Source organism: Rhea pennata, chromosome 16 (genome assembly GCF_028389875.1).
Source record: "Rhea pennata isolate bPtePen1 chromosome 16, bPtePen1.pri, whole genome shotgun sequence".
Classification (NCBI taxonomy): domain Eukaryota; kingdom Metazoa; phylum Chordata; class Aves; order Rheiformes; family Rheidae; genus Rhea; species Rhea pennata.
Window position 1 is genome coordinate 12,453,242 of NC_084678.1, and position 11,911 is coordinate 12,465,152.

The window sequence follows — 11,911 nt, forward strand, 5'->3', positions numbered from 1 at the left end:
CGGGTGATTCATGGAGACAAAATCAATGAATGTGCTGTAGACCCAGGTCTAGCACGGCACACAAAAGTCTTGCCGTGACCCAAGCCATATTTGTTTTGGATACAAATACAGACTCTTGCAAGCTTCCTTTTCTTTTAATTGAAAAAAGTGGGGGAAGAATTTTTTAAGTATAGTTCCTACAACTCCTGTTAACGCTCTTCAAAACATGTTGAATTTATAGGATACTGTCAAATGCATATTAGTATTCATGACACAAATCACGTTGCTTCCAACTGGTATATAGAGCTGTATCGCGTTCTTTTGTTAAAAAAAATAATAATGTGCTCAACTGAAAAAACTGATTTGGTTTGTCTCAGATAAAAAGGACCAAGAAGCTCCCCTTGATTCATGCCCTCAGAGACTGTGGATGCGTGTTGCTGAGCATGGCCAGAGGTGGACTTCCAGATCCACTACAGTAGAAATTAAGGACTTCTGTCAGGTGATGTATGTGCCATTATGAATATGCAATTAGCTGTTCTCTGTTAAGAGCTTTGCCTGCTGCAAGCTATTTAGTCATAAGCAATTTTCCACCCAAAGCTTTTGCTGTCAGAAGCTAGGATGTATCAACTGGGAACTGTAGTCCAGGCTCAGAAGCTGTGTGAAGCCCAGTGCTGACCACCATAGCAGCCCTTAGCCTGGAGATGTGGGAGAAATGACACATTCCTAGAGTTGCAACCCAGCCTTATTGGCAAAAAAATCTCTGCTCAGATACTGAAATTTTTCTTCACATCTTACTGGTGTATTTAGCTTTCTGCGCCAGTCCACAAGCTATAGCCCAAAATACTCAAAAAGTGACAAGCGCCAGTGAAGAACTCTTCAGCTCATCATCTCTGGAAATTGAAGCATCTCCCCTCCCTTAAAGAAGCAGCCATGGGAGCACAGGGGAACTTCCCAGCCTGCTTTGAATGTCATCACGTTGGCTGTGGCAGGCCAAAAGAGGAATTTCCAAAGCATGGGCTGTGGATACTGAAACAGGGAAGGTCTCAGTCCTATAAAAGTTACCTTAGTAGAAGCTGCTGACACTTGCCACACCGTCCTGAAATCCTAGATGGACCCTACACATTTCTTAGTCTCTGGAGCCCTGAATTCCCCATAGGAAACATAACCAATCGGTTCAAATGCGAAACTATTTAGCAAGAAATCCTTCTCATCTTGCTCTCACTGGAGGTTTCTGAGAGCTTGAAGGTGTAACGGCGCTAGAGATATTCTTATAGCAACCCAGTCTGCAGCTGCTAAAAATAACGACCAGACTGGCACTGCTCTGCAGATACAATGATACCTGCTCTTTTCTACGCAGTCTTTCTGCATCATTCACTGGGTGAGGGAAGACAGGGGTGAAAGGTGTTACACTGGGTTTCCTCTCTGCACCTGTTTTTTGTGTGTCAAGGTGCTGATTTCTTGGTGTATGCACTCATTTTTTTGGAGCCTGACTCTGCTGTTCCTTCAAACGCTTTATTTGTGAGAAAATGAGCAGTTTCCTACAAGAAGACTCTCATGTGACTGGGCCTATTTAATACCATTTTCTGGAGACATGTTCACCTTCTTCATCTGCCACTTGTTGCAGTTTCACCCACCTGCGCATAGTCACTTGCTACATTCAGCATCACAAACACATTAAAAAGCCACTTGGTTCCCCCTTGTTCTAGGTCTCCCGCACTGGAGCATGAATTAAAAAGAGGAACAGAACATTCTTACAAAAAGCAATTTTTTAGCTGGCCATTTTTTTTTGCTCCCCTCAGTATGGCAGGATATATTTATGTTTGAACAAAATCCTTCTCCCTCCCAATCACTCCAGCTTCTCTTGATTCTGCACTGCAGTCACACTGTTTATATCAGGCTGTTGCTGTGAAAATTAATGTGACAACACAAAATGCAGCATAATGACTAAAGGTGTGTGAAATAGTCCTAGAGAAATGAAAACTGACTTCAAATGCAAGGTATTTCCTTCTTCCCCTTTATCCTATCCTGCAAGCTGCTACAGTTCTGAAAATGGGACAGTTTTCAAATAGGCTATATTTGCAGAGCAAAGATGGATGCTATTTTTATTGCAAATTAGCAGATTTTTTAGCAGATCCAACCTCATTTGCAAGTGAAAGTGACTCTACTTACCATGCAGATATAGGTCTTATGTTGGAAACGCATGGAAATTCATGTTTTGAACATACTTATAGAAGAAAAAATAGAACCTGCCTTTATTTCTGGCTGAGACTAGCTCCGGCAAAGAAATAGCAATGGGACGGCATGTATTTGCTGCACAACTACATGATGTGAGCGAGTACAAGTGAGCCTAAAGTAGTATTTAGCTGTGCTCTGTGAACTTCTGGGAGCCTGGGGGCTTGAAGGAGTCTACAGGGATATCTGAGAAAAGATACTGTTTTGTTAGTAGCTTTAAATTTGCTACATTGGGATCCACATTTCCATGGGAACATTGTGAATGGTCTGCATATGGAAGAAGATTGAAAAATCACTATCCAACAGCCAGCACTCGCTAGCATTGTTCGTGGTCTGCACTGATGTGAAGAATCTGATGTAGTAAATAGTACGAGGGCAAAACATTTTCAGTCGACAGCCAGTCCTGCAGGATATGCTGTTTCAGAATGCCAAAATTTTTCATTAAGTTGGAAAAAATCTGGTAAGCGGTTTAAGCCAAGAAAAACAGTTGAAAAAAAATTTAGGGAAATCAAAACACTGCATTTAAGCACTACTGAATCAAAAATGTTTCGGGTTTTTGTTTCAAAATGAGATTTTGAATGAAAAATCAACCTACAATTTCAGAAAGATGAATTAAAGGTTAAATGCCTCCCAAATCAAATAACAGAACAAGTCATTACATCCCAAATTGTACTAGCCCCAAATCATGCCATCAAAATTATGGAGAAAGGAAAATTCAGGGAGCAAGAGAAAAATTGTGCATGCTTTTAAAGAATTCATACAACAGTGGTGCTAGAACCCTGCAGGTCTGATCTGGGCTTCAGTTAAGGCTCCACCATTGAAGTGAACTAAGAAGAAAAAAAATCAAGAGGCAAATGAAAAATGGAACAACGGGCAGGAAAAACAGAGAGAGATGTGATTTTAGGAAGGCGATTCTAATTTTGAGAGTGCAGTCTACCCACCAAATTTGCATGTGCATTCCTTGAGCCTGGAGCCGTGCAGCAGGTATGAGCGTGTCTGTGCCTCTCCCGCGAGCAGCACGGCTGAGGGAACCAGCGGTGCAGGCATTCGGGTGCGCTAACAAATTCTTCTGGCAGAGGCGTTATGCAGTTAACTGCTACACATGGAACAGCAGAAGGTGAGTCTCGGCCCTGCTGTTATATTTAAGTGTGATGGTTTCTTTCTCCCCGTCCCATCTCTACATATCTTTGGTGCATGCAGCATCCTAATAATGTCCATTGAAATGCACAAATCACATTCCCAAATGCTCGGTTGCTATGGACTTTAGTGAGACTATTTTAATCACAAATGAGTTCCAAATCAGAGGTAACATTTTAAAAGCACCTAAATTCTTACAAAATAACAGGCTCTTCAGAGCTTACATGTAAAAAAAATTCTGTCTCAGATACAATGTCCCAAACCTCTGCTCTTCTGAAAGCTCAGGGCCTCCCTTTGAACGCATTTGACAACATATATTTAATGCATACAATGCATTCAATGCATATATTCAGTGCATACCTGTCCCGGACATTGCTTCGCTCCCCTCTGTGAGTGATGACACCATCACTCATATGCATTGGTGCTAGCATTTTTATCAGTTTGGGCTTTCTCCCTACAACAGCAGTAGGGTTTTGGAAACCAAACAAATGGACCTCCTAGATTCACAATTTTTACAGGCCTTATTTTCCTTAATATAGGTAGAGAGAATATATTTTCTTATTACTGAAAAAAGGTCAGGGTATCCTTTTGTGAGCACGACACATCAAATAATTTGTAGCAGGCATGAATTATTGCAGTGTCTCCATCCAAACAAGTGAACATCTGTATCCCATTTTCATTGGCACCGCGAGATACCTGGCGTGGCCCCAAATGGAATGTTTAGCTACAAGGGTTTAAAATATGCAGTAATTTGCTGTTGTGTTATCTTCTGGTGTTCTCTGCTTTGGAAGAAAAATACTTTATCAGTGAAGTCCTCCCACTGTCTATTTGCCTTGCTCTAGCCCAGAATGAAATGATCAAGGAAAACAATTTCGAAAGCCTCATTTATTTTCCCTCCTGAAGAGCAAGGCTTAGGGAAGCCAGTTGGAGCGGGATGCTGTGGTGGATGGGATGTTTCATATCCCTCCCTCTGCTTCTCGTGGAGAGGATGTTTCATACAGACATAGGGGGTTGTAAGTTTATTCAACCCCCTCCTCCCGAAGACAGTGGTGCTTGGAGAGTGATGCTCAGCAATGGTAACAGTGGGTAGTTCACAGAAAGAAGTCCAAGGCACTCTTGTTTAGTCTGGTTTTGCATCCTTTGCTTTTGAAAATATGTTTAAGACCATGTCTTCATTGCAAGCAAGGTGTGCTTTTGCAGCAGATCACTGTCCCAGATTTGCCACCTCAGCATGAAGACATAGGGCAGAAAAGGTGCAGGTCTTTCAGCTCAGTTATGCCCTTATTTCCAGGTGTTGACTTGGTGTTTCAGATTCTTTCTTCATAGCATCTATTCAGGCAATTACAATTCTCCCCTTCTGATCGCTGAAGCATCTCTATCCCTTACCATGCGCAATGTTGCCTTGTCTGTTCATGGTCAAGCAGAACACTGCTGAGATCCCTTCTTGGTCCCTTGCCTTTATCCTGTCACTTCTGTGCCATGTCCCAGATGAGTCCCCTCCTCGCTGCCCCAGGACAGAAGCTCCTTCACAGCTGACCCCATCTCACCTCTCTCCTCAGGTGCCAGGACAGGGGGCTGCTGCTGCCAGCCTGCCCAGCCATAGGATGCTCAGAAACCTGCCTTCGTCCTCCCCTACCCCAAGCTCAGAAAAGTCACAACTCTTTAAACCCTCTCCGGATGCTCCCCTTTTCAGTGACTGCCGTATGAGAGGGAAAAACAAAGCCTCAGCACTGGTGTGCGGTGACTGCTGCCCATGCAATGTGACACACATTTGTCCTTGTCTTCCATGGCTGTCTACGTCCATCTGTTGTTTCCCATAAGCACTCTGGAGAGGAACTGCCTGTTTTCCCCGTGTTTGTACAAGAGCTGAACAACGGCTCCTTGGTCCTTTCGGTGGCTGCAGCTCTTAGACGCTTGCTACTAGCTACAGCAACAGCAATAATAATTTCTCAATCAGTTATGGTGATCATGAGAGTCTCTGCCTTGCTACAGCCAGCAAGGGCTCTCCTCTGGCTTGCAGTCACCTTGCCATTTGCTAGATGAACTCCTGTAATTTAAATCACTGTCAGCTAGCCCGATATTCAGTTAGTGTTTCATTAATGCCTTCTCCAATGTGTCTCAGTTTAACTCATCAGGAGAAGTGAATTGGGCAGATGGGAACATTTTCCCCAGCAAGTTAAAAATGCTCTGGGTCACTTTTCTGACACACCACAGAGACAAAATCTTGTAACCCTTCAGCTACACTGAGTGGCACAACATGGCCAGCATGGGCCATGGTGCAAGAGTGAAACAAGGTCCCTCCCCACTGCTGGGTCCCCCGTCGCTGCGGCTGGTTGCACAGGGCCATCCCCGAGCTGACACCTCAAATGGGCAGAGGGACCAAGTCCCTGGTTACTATCTTGGCCTTTTCCCAGGGCTGGGAAATTGAGGCACCAAGGGCAATAACTGCTCCAAAACCACAGGTGGGCGGTCGTGGATTGCCAGCAGAGCTGGGTACTGGGTTTTGGTCCAAGCTATTTAGACCACACATCGTGTCTGATGACCAAAATGATCAAATTACCAGTGTGTTTCAACTCAGATTGGCTCTAAAATAAGAGACAATTAAGATGGTAGGAAAATTCCTGTTATTAAATATCCATGGGGAAAGCTGAACTGACAAAGAAGAAACAAATTCACAAATATCAGTAAGCAGTATGTTGAGCTATAGAAATAAAAATGAAAGAGAAGTAAAGAAGGCTATGTCTCTGTAGGGAAATATATTCTACATTAGTATAGCTATAACTGCCCTGCAAACCCTCTCATCTCAGGGGCTTCGGGGACACACCTTCAGAGAAGCGACAGAAGCTAAACTACCAATAGTCTTTCTTTTAATGTCTTTCTTTGCTAAGGAAGATTTTCCAGGGTATCTGTACCAATTCCAATTCACACCTTACATATTTCTGAATATTTTCCCTCCGTAGACCCAGTTGAAGTCCCTAGCTCTGCAGCCCCAGTGCAAGTAAGCTACGGGCTCTGGAGGCCTCTCCCAGCGTGGAGCGCAGGAGCCGCCTCGGCCGATGGTGTTTCCTGGGTGTTTGCCGTGCTGCCTCGCCGTCTCCGATCTGGGGGAGCATCAAAGGGGAAGGAATGTCACTTGCCTAAACGTGATAGACTATTGCTGCAGGCAGGAGTAACTTGTGCTGTCAGTGTTCAATTAGCACCAAGTTAAACTAAATGTCTTGTGAATATTTCATAACGATCTGCCAGCATCGTATCTGAACTCTCTGGCTTTTACCAAGCCATTTCCCTTCCAAAGTGATGTGATGTGGAATTAAAGAGGGATGATGAGCCAATCTTGCTTGTTTGAGTATCTGTTCAAGAATCATACTGTGTAACAAAAAATAAAGAACAGCACAAAATACCCCAGCAACAACCACCATCTAAGCATATTCTTTGATGATAAGCTGTCTTTGAATTAAGTGAGAGTTTGTATGAAGAGCGGCTCTTCTTTGTCCTGACTGTAAATTTACTGCACCTTTCCCTTTTGCTTGGTGAGTTACAGGAACTGAACTCGTGTAGGCTTTTACATTCCCATCTTCTTCTTTTTCACAAAAATCTCAGGAGTTAAATGGGTTGGAATAGATCTTAAAAGCCAGGGCTAACTTCTAACCTGAAATGCAGAGCCTGCACGAAGCACCAGGGGAACTGTGCTCGCCTGTCACCGGCGTGAGACACGGCGGGCTCTGCGCAGAGCTCTGCGGCAGCCGGGGCAGAAGCCGCCACGTGCAAGGCCACAAACCAGCCGCTGAACTGCCATGCTGAAAATCCCGCGAGAGAGGCGCTGGGGCAGATCTGCAAGCCTGGCCTGCGAGCCCAGGGCAATGCGTCCCAGGGCTGCAGCCTGCCGGACTTGGCTGGCGGCCCGGGGGAAGCACCGGCAAGCGCAGGCAGCAAAACCTCGAGAGCCTCTGTGCTCATGGCACACAGCTCTTCCCAAAGGCTCCCTCCAAGGATGAAAAGGTGCCACACCGCCCAAAAGGTCATTCCCCAGACTTTCTGCTAGGGCTGTCGATGAGGAGATCAGATGGTTTCAACTGTGATGGACCAAAGCCACCAACTCCTTTTGCCTCATCCATCAGAAACCCAGATGATAGATGACCTTGGGTTTGCAGCAGCCTGGGCTGATACTCTGAAGCACGCAGCCAAATTGCCTAGCTCAGCTTGCTGAGGAGACAGTCCCACAACTGACAAAGGACAAGCTAAACTAGAACTAGAACTAGACTAGAGACTTCTGCAGAGGGCTGCAGAGGGCTTGGGACAAACACTCCAGTGAAATGCTTCTGCACAAGCAGAACAAGTGCTGCCTCATGTTGGAAAGCTAACTCGGGAGGTAAAGAGCAATAGCTAGTCTCAAATAACCACAGGGATTGTATCATCACTCCCTCAATGCTAAATGACCCATGGCTAGTGTCAGCCAGCTACACCATGGGTAGGCCTAGAGGCTCATCTCCACTGCATTTTGCAGCAAGTTAATCAGTACATATTAGTTATCTCCCCATAAAGTCACACCTCTTTTGGCAATGAAGAATTAATAGGAAAGTCCACATGGGAGCTGTATTATTATGGTGTCGCTGCAGTAACTGTATTGATATAACAGCTAAGACTTGCTCATATAGGCATGATGTGTGCTTTGCCTTTTTAAAAATAGTATTATACAGCTTGTCCTACTGTAACGGACCACCTTGGCGAGGCCCCGGGCATGGCTGCATGGCCGCGCAGCAGGTGAGCCAGATGCACACCTGAAATTTTATCTGGGGTCTTCTGATGAAGGAGGCTTTAAGAGTAACATCAGGAAAAAGCCTTAAAAAGTGGCGGAGAGATGCAAGGAGGAGAGGTAGGAAGGTCTAGCGGGACGGAGGAGCCTGCCGGGGGCCAGGCGCTAGACCCAGCGGGGGAAGCAGGCAGGGCTGTGCGCCCCTCATCCTCCTCAGTGCTGGGGTACTGCCGTTAACCCCAACACCAACACATGCTGATCGCCCCCTTCGCCTTGCGCCCGCTGCGCCCTCCCCTCTGCTCCACATCCGAGTCATTTGCATGCGGCTCTAGGGGATAAAGCCCAGCGCAGGAGGTACAAAGGCTCCCATAATTTAAGAGACCTCAAGACCTATCAGCATTGAACGGCTGCAGATACAGACACTATGCAAACAGCAAAACAAATCCAGGCCCGGCTGGGTGGAATATTAATACTTTCCTCCAAGGACAATGGAAATAGGGAAAAGCCCGTGATTAACCTCAACAAAGGGGATTCTGCTGCGGACAGACAGCCTAATTAGCAGCAGAATGCCCTGGCCCGTCCGCATGACAAACCCTGACATTTACTCTCCCCCAACGGCTGACCTAACACCCTGATAGCGGCGGTGGCACCCTTCCAGCAGATGGGACCGATGTGTTTTGTACATAGACCTGTTGGGGGGTTTTGACACAAGCGCTTGTCTGAGTGCCAGCATCTGAAAGGCAGCTCAGGAGGCCTCTTACGGCTTCAGACTTAAGCATCTTGGACCTCTTTCTGTCAGACAGTCGCGAGGAAAGGGAGCACTGCTGAAGTCAGGGCAGACGAGGGAGGCAGTAGATTTGCTCGAGTCTGTGTTCAGCCAGAGAGCAGCTGTTGTCCGAGTGAACGTAAGGACGTGTTTTAAAAAGCCAAAACATATTAGCAGTGCTCATCTGTGAAAACAACGATTATCGGAGAGCGATTTGTTCGTAAGCCTTAAAGAAAAAACACAATTCATCTCATATTTTGCTGGAAAAAGTCCCCTATAAATTGAATCTTGCTCTTGCAGCCTCAATTTGTGAGCTGAAAAGAAGGGCTGGGATGCCCTAAAGGTCCGCAGCACTTCTCTGACCCAGCAGCCCCAGTGGCCTTCAGCAGGTTGTTAGCAATGATCAAGAGGCTGTAAAAGTAATACCCTGGCCTGATTAACATGATGGTCCACTTGGCCACTCCACTGCTTTTGGGTTTTGACATTGATGACCAATGGGTAGAGGCTGGTATTAAGTGTGTAACTGCTAAATGCCAGACTGTATTTAAGCCTCAAGCCTCTAGAGCAAAAGGAGTTAAAAAAAAGGGGAAAGGAGCCAAGATGAGGAGCATGGCAAAAACAATTTTACAACCTTGCAGGCAGAAGTAGCACAGGTGTAACAGCTCTATCACCAAGGGGACGTGGCAGCACAGGCCATGTCCAGCGGGTCCTGGCCTACAAGCTGGACCTCAGACCGTGGGCCACGCTGGGGCACCAGAAAGGGCTAAATTAGGGGTAGCTACTGATTCTCCTACAAGTGCATGGCAATCCCATCCCGGTGCCCTACTTGCAGGCACGTGAAGTCGCCCGTGAGCCCACAGCAGCCATCACAGCGAGCCGGGCTGCCTGTGGTCCTGTCATCTGGGCAAACGTGCTGCACCGGCCCACGCCGCAGAGCTGCCCTCTGGGGCTGAAAGCCACCAAAATGCCCATTTTTCCTGAAGTATTCTAATTTCGTCGGTGCCGCTGGGTTTCTATGAGATGTTTTATTGCATTAGTGTTGTCAAATTGTGACATTTCTGAGAGTAAGTCATAGGGTTGTTGTTAATGCCAATTTAATGGTGCTAAAATGATTAAATATGGCAGGCTTTTAAATAATGAGGTACATAAAAGGTGTTAATAACCTCTTAAGTGCTTTAATAATATTCTGTGCTATCATAAAATGTTAGTAATTGGACCTCTTAACTTTCATCTGCCGTAAAGTAATGAAAGAAAAAAATCTCAACAGAGGCTCTGAACGGCTGAAAATTTTGCTTAAATAAAAGAAAAAATGAACAATGGTAAAACTGAGCCCTATTTGTTAAAAAAAAATGGAAGAAAGAATTAACTGGAAAGCCCAATGGAACATGCATTTTAATATCATGCAAATTTTTAGTATTTCCAAAAAACACCTTTGGTATAAGTTACTGCAGGAACAAAGGATCCAGATAAAGGCCCGATGGCTCATTGCTAAACCCAACATCCGACCGCTGGTGTAGTCTGAAGTCAAGGACAAACCTGTACGCTGCTGGTGTGAGTGTGAACCCACCACTTACTTGTATGTAACAGGCCTAAGCTAAACCTAGGCGCCTCTCACAGACTTTGCAGCTGAATAGAGCTTCTTGCACTGATTTAGTAACAGCAGGACTGATCCTGCGAGGGGACCACCACCTGTGGAAGGACTTCTGGGACAGGCAGTGATGACCCCCCCCCCCAGCATTTTTCGGTTTATAGGAACTAAAACTGATAAAGGATCATTCAGTGCCTCTCTAGGTAAGTAACTGCGAGTGTTTAACAGCACACAGTGACGTGCAAAGCTTGGGCAGAACAGCAAAATAGCCAAATATCAGCAGAATGGCAAAAAGGGAGTCCAGGTATGAAAACCTGAAATGAAATTCTTGGGGAAGCAGCAGCCCCTATGGAAACAGGCAGAGGCCTTTAATGAATGCACACAGCCCCACCTGCGGCACTGCTTAAATCTCCCCCCCCATACACAACCCCCCCCAAAAACAACAGCTGGAAGAACTGCAACAGCGTCCATACAACCGACTGACGATGGCTGAGCATCGCCATAAGGCTCAGCAGACTCCTCAGCATGACTCTCCGGATTTGGGGGAAAAAAAAACACTTAACAGGTAGCGTAACAGAAGCCCCGTGCCCCCCTCAGCCAAGCCAGCCCACCTCTGTGAAACACGGGTAGCTCTGATTTTTACCAGCCCTCTATTTATAACATCGCGTCGCGCAGGCAGGGGGAAAGAGCAGATCCACGTGAGCGCCACAACCAATTGCTCCGCGGGAATAACAATAGGAAGCAGCAGAAGCCAAGAGTTTGCCCATCGGCACTGAAAAAATTATAACGAGCAAATCGATTTTGAATAGTCTAAATTTGCTTGTAGATAAATCAGGAACAGAACAAATGCTCTATGTAACAGAGAAATGATTCACCAAGTACAGTTTTTCTAGATCCATGCAGAAGGCTCTTGGCTGCTGTGAATGCTGGCTCCTTTTTTTTTTTTCTTTTTTGGCTTTGTATTTCAGACAAGACCATTATTATTTTCTCGTTATGGGTCTAGTGCCGATCCCATTGAAGTCAATGACAAATCTTCCATTAGCTTCAATGGAGGACTTGGCCTCATAAAAGCAATTATTCATCCATACATAAGTATTTGCTTGACTCTTGTATTTAAGAGAGAGAGAGAGAGACTGTGATCACTCGTCGGCATCTCTCTCCAACACAGCTACAATTTGCAAGGTTCCTCTGTGCCCCACTGCAGGCCCTCGCACTGCAGACGGGGATCATATTTCTTCTTACTTAGATGCCCCTTGGTTCATCTGACGTGCCCATTATTTGAGAACTGTCTCTCTTTTTGTCCATTAGGTAAATTCTGGATGAGATTATTATTCTGGCTTGGTTTGTAACAATCCCTCTGGATCCATCTTTATGCTTATTAGGATTTTAGAAATGCAATCTAATTTGTGCTAAAGCATACAAATTCATCTCCCCTACGATCTGCGCTGTTCAGTGC